Source organism: Stegostoma tigrinum, chromosome 17 (genome assembly GCF_030684315.1).
Source record: "Stegostoma tigrinum isolate sSteTig4 chromosome 17, sSteTig4.hap1, whole genome shotgun sequence".
NCBI classification, from domain to species: domain Eukaryota; kingdom Metazoa; phylum Chordata; class Chondrichthyes; order Orectolobiformes; family Stegostomatidae; genus Stegostoma; species Stegostoma tigrinum.
Window position 1 is genome coordinate 34,886,097 of NC_081370.1, and position 9,961 is coordinate 34,896,057.

The following is a 9,961-nucleotide window of genomic DNA, read 5'->3' on the forward strand; positions in this document are numbered from 1 at the left end:
CCTCATCAATCCTCTTCATCAGTTCTTCAAAAAACTCAATCAAGTTAGACATGATTTCCCAAGCACAAAAGCCATGTTGACTATCCCTATTCAGTCCTTGTCTTTCCAAATATACATAAATCCTGTCCGTCAGGATTCCCTCCAACAGCTTGCCCACCACCAATGTCAGGCTCACCGGTCTATAGTTCCCTGGCCTTTCTTTACCACCTTTTAGAAAATAAGGGCACCACATTAGCCAACTTCCAGTCTTCCAGCACCTCACCTGTGGCTATCAGCTGATAGAAATATCTCAGCAAGGGGCCCAGAAATCACTTCCGTAGCTTCCCACAGAGTTCTACCGTACACCTGATCAGGTCCCAGGGATTTATCCACCTTAATGTAGGTTAAGATGTCCAGCACCCCTTCCTCTGCAAATGGACATTTTTCAAGATGTTGCTATTTATTTCCCCAAGTTATTTAGCTTCCATATTCTTCCCTACTGATGCAAAATACTCGTTTAGTATCTCCCCGAGCTCCTGCAGTTCCACACACAGGTGGCCTTGCTAATCTTTAAGAGGGCCCTATCCTTTCCCTGGTTACCCTTTTGTCCTTAATGTATTTGTAGAATCTCTGGATTCTCCTTAACCCTTGTGTATTCTCAGTTTGGGAGTCCTCCTGCATGCTTTTATTTCTCCAGTTAATGTGGTATTCCCAGTTACCAAGTTATAGGTGGACTTTGGTCCCAATTAGGAGGCTTATGTTTTCTCCAGCAGGAAAAGATTTATTCCCATTGAGGGGTTTTATCCCCACAGACCGGCTTTATTCCCAGTAGTTGCGTTTGATTACTCTCAAATCAGGGTTATTCCGAGTAAAGCGGCTACATTGATCAGTGGTGTTGCCTGTCAGCGGGTTGGTCAGTCCTCTGCTGTTCTGGCTGTCTCCACTTGTGTCGTGTCGGTGCACGTTGGATTCGCTTCTAAAGGACGTCCGGACCAGCAGACAGATCCGACAGCCTCGCCCCAAGACCTGCGCCGTTCGTGAGAGAGACATGCAGGGACTGAGACAGCCCCTGACCCGGGGGCTCCGCTTTCTGATCACCGGCAACCGGCTGCAGTTCGTACCCAGGGCGAGAATCGTGAGCAAACCCGCGAAGGAGGAGCTGACAGTGGCGGTTAGTCACTGCAAACTTTCCTGGGATCCGGAGAGTTAGGGAGGAAGGTGACAGTTGGGAGTTGTGAAGGGTTCAGTGAGTGAAGGGGTCGCTGATTGAGGGGATCAGAGTGAGGGTCAGAGAATGAGGGGGGTCAGTGAGTGAGGGGGTCAGGGAGTGAAGGACAGTTAGTAAGAGTTAGTAACTGAGAGGCGTCAGTGAGTGAAAGTTCAGCGAATGTGGATTTCGATTTTGGACTCTATGGACACAATGCCAGGGCACTTTGGGGCCAGACCGCTGTTGACCTGCTTTATAATGTGTTGGTCCAAAGTACATTGAACACCTCAGGAGAAGGCTTGGAGCAAAAACCAAACAGGCTGGGAGTGGCAAACATCAGAGTAATAACTGAGCTCAGACCCTGACTGTGACTAAAATAAAACAAAGAACTGAAGCTTCTGGAGATCTGAAAAAAAAAGAAATTGCTGCAGAAATTCATCTGTGGGGAGAAAGCAGATTTAATGATTTAGGTCCAGTGAGCTTTTTCAGTTTACCACAGGTGCTGCCAGACTTCCTGAGTTTCTCCAGCAATATTTGCTTCAGTTTAGGGCTGTAACTCCTGGGATCTGCTAAATTTGGGAGAGTTTCACAAAAAGAAACCTTTCTGGGATTTTACTGAGAACTGTTTGTTGGATAAATTGACACCAAGTGGTGTCTGATCACGGGAATTCCTGAGTCAGCACTCTTAACATTGGGTACTAACCGTTAATGAATAACACACAAGTTCATATTATGTACTACCTCTCCCAGGTTAATGTATAAGCCATTATTGTTTTGTTATTGGCCTTGGTTCAATGATTATCACATTCTCTCCTCTGAATCAAAAGGTCACGAGTTCTTGTTCCAGAAACCCAGCTCAACTGCTCAGTGTAGGAGAAAGGAGTGCTTCAATGGGAGGGGCAGTGCTAAGGAGTGCTACATTGTCCAAGAAGCAGAACAAAGTAACAGCACAAGTGAGAGTGCAGCAGTGTCAAATCTCAAGGTGCATTCATGCTGGGCAGAATAGACAGTGTTAACAGAGTACACTGCCCTGTCCGAGGGTCAGAACTGAGGGTGCGCTACACTGTCATAGTGTCAGTACTGAGGGAGCGCTGCACTGTTAGAGAATCAGGACTGAGGGAGCACTACGCTGACAGAGGGTCATTATTGAGGGAGTGCTGCAGTGGTGAAGGAGCAGTATGAAGGAGTGTTACATTGTCCGAGGTTCAATGAGAGGGTGAGAAATGATTGAGGAGGATTCTGGGAGAAATCAGCTCATTTGCAAAGACCGAAAAGTGGATGACGAGGACGCGGTGTCAAAGAATGGACAGAACTCCAGGATGGTGTGTTGCCTCTCTGGTGCAAGAGTCAAGGATATCATTGAGTGGGCACAGAATATTCTGAAAGGGAAAGGTGAGCAGCTCGAGGTTGTGGTCTATATTGGTACTGACAACATAAACAGAGACAGAGATAAGGTCCTGCAAAAGGAATTGAGAGAGTTAGATAGGATGTTGAAAAGCAGGCTTGTAATCTCGGGATTACTACCAGTGACATGCACTGGTGAGGTCAGAAATAAGATAGTACAACTGAATGTGTGGCTAAAGAGCTAGTGTATGAGGAAGTGGTTCAGAAATCTGTACCATTAGGATCTCTTCCAGTGCAGGTTGCACCTAATTGGAGGGGCACCAGTATCCTGGCAGGGAGATTTGCTAGTGCCACTTGAAAGAGTTTAAGCCAGCGTGGCAAAGGAGTGTGATTGAAGAAAAGATTGATGATAAGTCAAGCAAGTCCCCTAGGAAGAACAAGCAGGACCAGTTAATGAGCAGAACAGGACAGGTGGTATATTTCTGAAGTATATTTATTTTAGTGCAATGAGTATAACAGGCAAGGCAGATGATCTTAGAGCCTGGACTACAGTGTGGTAACCATTACAGAAACTTGGTTGAGGATAGAGGGGGATGTGAAAGGGGTGGGGGAGTTGCATCACTGATTAAGGAGAACGATACAGTTGGACTAAGAAAGGACATCTTGGAAGGCTCAGGCAGTGAGACCACCTGGTTAGAATTTAGTAATAGTAAAGGTATAATCATTATGTTATTAGTATACTACAGGTCTTCCAATAGCCAATGGGAGATATGTAAGCAGATACACTAGCTCTTTAGCCACACATTCAGTTGTACTATCTTATTTCTGACCTCACCAGTGCATGTCACTGGTAGTAATCCTGAGATTACAAGCCTGTCTTCCAATAGCCAATGGGAGATATGTAAGCAGATCATGGAATGCTGTAAAAGCAACTGAGTTGTTGTAGTGTTGACTGGGACTCCCGTAGTGTAGGGACTTTGATGAAACAGAATTTGTTAGGTGCATCCAGGTGGGTTTCATGAAAAAGAATGTAGATAGTACAACAAGGGAATGGGCCATACTAGACCTTGTATTGGGGAAAGTACCTTGCCAGGTGATTGAAGTTTGAGTTTGGAAGCATTTTGGGAGCAGTGATCATAATTCCATAAGATTTAAGACAGTTGTGGATTAGGATAAGACTGGTCCTTGAGTCAAGGTGCGAAATTGGAGCAAGGCTAACTCAACAGTATTAGGCAGAAACTAGAAAGATTATATTAGGGACAGCTGTTTTGAACATAGATCCATATCTGATGTGTGGGAATCTTTTAAAGGGCAGTTGATCAGAGTTCAAGACCAGTATGTTCCTGCAAGAATGAAAGATAAGGATAGCAAGATTCGGGAACCTTGGAATGACAAGAAATATTGAAAGTTCAGTCCAAAAAGAAAAAAAAAAGCATATGTAAGTTTAGGAAACTGTAACCAGACAGGGCACTTTATGAAATAAAGGAAGCAAGAAAGAACTTAAACAAGGAATTAGGAGGGCTAAAAGACAACATGAAATACCCTTAGCAAGTAAGATTAAGGAAAATCCCAGTATAAGTAGGATCAAGAGGGTAATTAGGGAAAGGATAGGTCCACTCATAGGCAAAGGAGGGTATTCATGTGTAGAGCCAGAGGAAGTGGGTGAGGTCCTTTACAGGTATTTTGCATCTATATTCACAAAGAAGGTTATGGATGATAGTGAGATTAGAGACGAGTTTGTTGATATTCTGGGCCATGCTGATATTAAGAAGGGAAGGTGATTAGTATGTCTGCAGATAACACAAGGAGGACAGCACTCAGGAAGAAGTCCCCATACTATTTGAGGAGCAGTAGTGAATGGGTGAATACAGTCAGAATGTCAATACCGAAGCAATGCAGCATGTCACAGGGTCTCGGAGGAGGCTGCAACTGTGTGAGTATCAGCTCTTGATCTTGTCCAACAGGTATGAGGTACCCTGTATGGATGGAGAAAGAGTCTGCAGGGAGAATGGTCAAACTGACAGTGGTCCAGTAAGCCATTAATGTGGTTGTGGGGTGGGGTAGGCAGAACACAAAGAAAACTGGTAGTGCTAGGGAAATCTGTAATTAGAAGTACAGATAGCATCATTGTGAAGAGGATCGAGAATCCTACATGGTGTGTTGCCTATCTGGTGCCAAGGCAAAGGACATCTCATGTTAGCTTGAAAGGATACGGAAGGAGGATAGGGAGGATCCAGCTGTTGTGGTCCATGTTGGTACCAACAACATAGGCAAAAAGGTCCTGTTTGGGCAATATCAGAAATTAGGAATAAAATTAGAGGACAGGACATCAAAATTTGTATTCTCTTGATTATTGGTAAATTACAAAAAGGAGGTAAACATGTGACTGAAGGAGTGACATGGGAAACAAGGAGTTCCATTTTGTGGGTTCTGTTATCAGTATTGGAACAGAAGTGAACTATACCGAGGGGACAGGCTCCACCTGAACCGATCTAGGATCAAGATCCTAGCAGAAAGACTAAACAGAGTGGTCACAAAAACTTTAAACTGTTTAGAGGTGGACAGGGCTCAGGAGAGGTTATTAAAGTTTCCAGAACACAGAAGAGGAGAGTGTGTATGGAAAGAGTCAGGAATCTAACTTCAGGCACAGCAGATACAAGGGACAATCATGAGAAAGGGGTGGTCAACGCTGGACTGAAAGTATTGTACATAAAAGTGTATGCAGTATACGAAGCAAGGTAAATGAGCACAGATTGAAATTGGCACGTACGCTGTTGCAGGTATCGCAGACATGGCTGCAAGGGAAAACAGGGCTGGGTATTGAAGGATAGATGTCCCATCAAAAGGATAAGTTGATGGATTTGGTGGGGGGGGGGGGGGGTGGCGTGGTGAAGTTGCCTCGTTATAAAAATGAAATTTAATCAAAAGCAAGAAGCAATAAAGAATTGGAACACATTGAAACTGAGGAACCAGGACCTGGTGGGAGTTATTTAACAGATCCCTAGCAGCAATCAGGAAATGAAGCAGAAAATAAATCATGAGATAGAAAAGACACATTAAGAAAGGCATGGCAGAGTTCAATATGTAGGTGAACTGGAGAATCAGGTTGGTAGCAGACTATCAACTACAGCAGACGAAAGTTAACATGTAATTTTTTTAAAAAAACTTTGAAATAATTTCAGAAATTCACTCAAGCACATTTATTTTTAGCAAGGGAGGATGGCAGCTGGTAACCAGTGGAGTTCCACATAGGTCAGTGTTGGGACCACAACTATTCACCATCATACATTATTGATCTGGACAAAGGAACTGGGGGAATATTTGCTGTGTTTGCAGATGACACAAAGATAGGCAGAGGGTCAGGTAGTGTTGAGGAATTGGGAAGGCATTAGAAAGTGGGCAAAGAAGTGGCCAATGGATGATAATGGGAAAGTGTGAGGTTATGTACTTTATTTTTCCTACCAAAGACAAACTATTTTCTAAATAGGGAAAGGCTTCAGAAATCTGAAACACAAAAGGACTGAGGAGGCCTTCTTCAGGATTCCTTGAACATTAACATGCAGGAAGGCAAATGCAATGTTAGCATTCATTTCAACTGACCTAGAACACAAGAGTAGGGATGTATTGCTGAGGCTGTGGAAGGCTCTGGTCAGACTGCGTTTGGAATATCGTGAGCGGTTTTGAGCCCCGTATCTAAGGGAGAACATGCTGGACTTGAAGGGGTTCAAATGAGGTTTACAAGAATGATCCCAGAAATGAACAAGGGTGGCAAATGTGGCTGTTAGAAGTAAATAGAGAAGTGAGAAAGGCCAAAGGTAAACAGGGTAGTCCAAATCTGGCTTTGATTCTTTCTGGGAGCAACTTTAAAAGCTGGTGTCCACTGTGACATAGTGCTGACACTGGTTCAAAGAGGCATCATTTCACTAGTTTCCAATGGCAAATGGTCTGTATCACCTTCCTCCTCACAACCCAACATCCAGAGTGCTGTTCAGTTCTGTTGTTGCTTTAATCTCTCTAGTTGGGGTTGCCCTCATTCCGGCTGTTCTTTTCTATTACAGGAACAGACCATAGGTCTCACCATCCTGACTGCCACAATAATGATACCTTCAAGTTGGGTATTGGCTCATTTGGAAGATTACAAGCACAGGCCAGAGTCTGCAAACAACTGAGAGAGATTTCTGTGATTCCTCAACATGGCCAAACAGTGGCAATAATAATATTGCTATGCTGATATCTGAATTTACTGATTAAAATGTTTGAAACTAGTCCATTGATTCCACACTTGTTTTTTTAAAAAAAGAACTTGTCCTTGGATGAATTTCTGAAACTATTTTATGAAGTATTTCTTGGTATTAAGTTCCATCTGCCATACTTGTAGCTAAGTCTAGTTGCACACTGGGCAATGAGGGATGGGCATTAAATGCCATCTTAGCTCATCCTCATCCTGTGAATGAATTTTAAAACATCTTCACTATTCGAACTCCAAGTTTGGAATCATCAGCAAATGTTGAAAGTTTGTTCTGCTCTCTAAGTACCTTTATTTTCTATATAATAAAGCAAGAAAAGCAGTGATCCGATATCAACCGTCGTCCATTATCCTTCAGTCTAAATAACAAATCATTTGCCATGACTGTTTTTCCCTCTAGTTTTTGTTTTAAAATCAAAGGTGGCACTGACTCTCCTATGGATTTCAATTTTGTGAACCAACCTTTTATGCAGTACTTTGTCCATTACTTTCTTAAAATTGACATAGACACCATCCTGTAATCTTCCTTTAACAACCTGCTCTGTTACATTATGAAAAACATCAAGTATGATCTGCCTTGATTAATTCAAAGTTCCACAAGTGCCTGTTGATATTTTTTCCTGACTACTTCTGAAACCTTAGCCACCACTGATGTTACCCGTAGATGCAGGTCTTGTGCAGTTCTGAAACAAGAGTATGAAATTTGTTCTATTTAAGTTTCCTAGTATCTTCTTGGTGTCGAAGTTGGAAAATTATGGCAAATCCTTCCACCGTCTTCATGTCCTTTAACATGGTGAGATATGAACCATCTAGGTCAAGCACTGCCAGCCTTCCAATTTTTCACATTTTCTTCCACAAATATTTATTTTCTTCCAATATCCCAAATCCTGAATGAAAACAATCCCTTCTCTCCCTCAGTATTTTGCTAATAATTTTTAGCTCCTGACCAAATAAGTAGCTTTTTCCTTCCCAGTTTATTGTTTTTATTTCAGAAATGTCTCTCCAACAGGTATTCAGTCCTCTAATAAAAGTTTTCATAATCATCTCAGCCCTGGGATTCTCTCAGCGGCCTCTCCAAAGCTTTGACGTCCTTGCTCAGATAATACCCTGGAAACAGAACACCACATTCCATTGGCAGTTTGACCAATGGTTTTTAACAGTTTTAAAATTCCAACTTTACATCATTGCTATTTATAAGACACAGAAAGCATCTGTTCTTTTTCTTTCCTGACAGCTTTATCAACTTGTCCTCCCATTTCAAAGATTTGCTCATTTAAAACCCTCAGTGCACCTCCAATCCTTTCAAAAGGTTCACTGTTTGATCTATGTGCTCTCATTCCCAAAATGGTTTATTTACAATTTCATCAGAATGTTCTTTGCCTTATCCAAAAATCTGTAATCCACAAGTTTAGTCATTTAAGAAGCTAATCATAGCATTCCCACCTCAAATTTTGATACTGTAACCCCTTTAACCACATCATTTATATATTAACAATAGTTCTAACACTGAACACTAGGGAACATCACTGCCTACATCTCTCCAGTTCAACTAATGTCCACTGTTTCTCTATCGCACCCCACCATTTTCTGCCACGTAACCAAATCCCATACTCATTCTCCCATCTCAATTACGAGTCAAAGCTTTCTTAACAAGCTTCCATCCTTAAAATGCTTTCCAAAAATAAAAAACAACTTCAAAAACATAAAAAGGATGGTCAGTTCTTGGTCAACAGGATAAGACATGGTGCTTTGTGATATTAAACTAGCTAGAACAGAGAACAAGGTCAGAGTAGATAAAGCGCAGTAACACCGAGCAATAAATAGCATTTGTGTCACGGCTGTAGCAGCTCTTGAAATTCAAGCACTTGTTCCATTTGGCAGTTCTGGTGATAAACAGCAGCAGGTGCTGGAGGTTGTAAACATGTGGATTCTATTCAGATTCCAGGGTTCTATGGAACAGTGGATATGCCCCTATTTCTGAACCAGGGCAGCTAGGTTCTAGTCCACCTGCAAACAGTTATGCTTTGTTACACATTTGTACAGATTGATTAAAACAACACTGATTAAAACAAGGAGTTCCATTCAGCTTCCAGACATTCAGAGTCATAAAAACACATTAGGCACTGTGTTCGATATTTATTTAGTAAGTAGCCGAACAAAGTACAAGCAGCTAGGCTAAGTATTTGGCATCAGCAATCAAAGCAATAAAATCATTTGGGAGATTGAGAAATATTCAGTGATCACTGCTGAAAGTGAGTATGAGGTCCAAGAGTGAAACATACAAGTGGGCGGGACAAGATAGGGAGGGAAAGAGGTCAGGCGGAGGAGTAGGAGAAATGCAAACGGAAGAGAGGAGCCACAGCAGGGTACGCAATTAAAAGGTGTTTGAAAGAGATCCAATCTAAAAGGCAGAGATGGCATGAAATAGGGGAATACCAAATGGAGAAGGGAATGGAGTTAGAATAAGACAGGGACGAAGACAGAGTGGGAAAATGAGGGGCTGAGGGAGAAAATAAAAAAGGGGAGGGGAAGAGCTGAGTAAGCATAAAAGTAGTCAAAGCATTGGTAGCGATTATACAGATGAAGACTGAGATAATACAAAATACAAAGGGAAGTGAGAAGGTCATATTCTGGAGAAACAGGGACAGCATCACATTAGGAACGAGTAAAAACCATCGACAAATAGAAAACACTAACTGGGCAGCCACCAGATGATAGGAAGACCGAGTTGATTTCAATGACTAAATAGCTACCTTACAACCTGTGTTCTCTTCTGAGCTAAATTCTTATAGATGACGTCAGAAACAGACAGAATTATCAACTATTTTTAACAAGGAGATGTTGCGAAATGTTAAGTGAAGTTCCAAGATACGTATGCAAATATAACTGAAAACCATATCAGGAGATGCATTTCATCGCCAACCGGGAAAATCCTGTTAGACATTAGCACAAGGCAATTATTATGAATGGCTGTGTCAGTTTGTTCTTCACAACCACATCAATTTGGTAAATGTAATCTTGGCCTTGACAGGCCGAATGAGTCCGGTCCCTGTCATTGGTTAATCAATGATCTTCATAATTTTTACTGTGTTCAACTGGAACCAGTGGAAAGGTTTGACTATGACTTACAGCAAAAACAAAACATAATACTGAACCCTCAAGTAAACATCAATTAGGAGAAATTA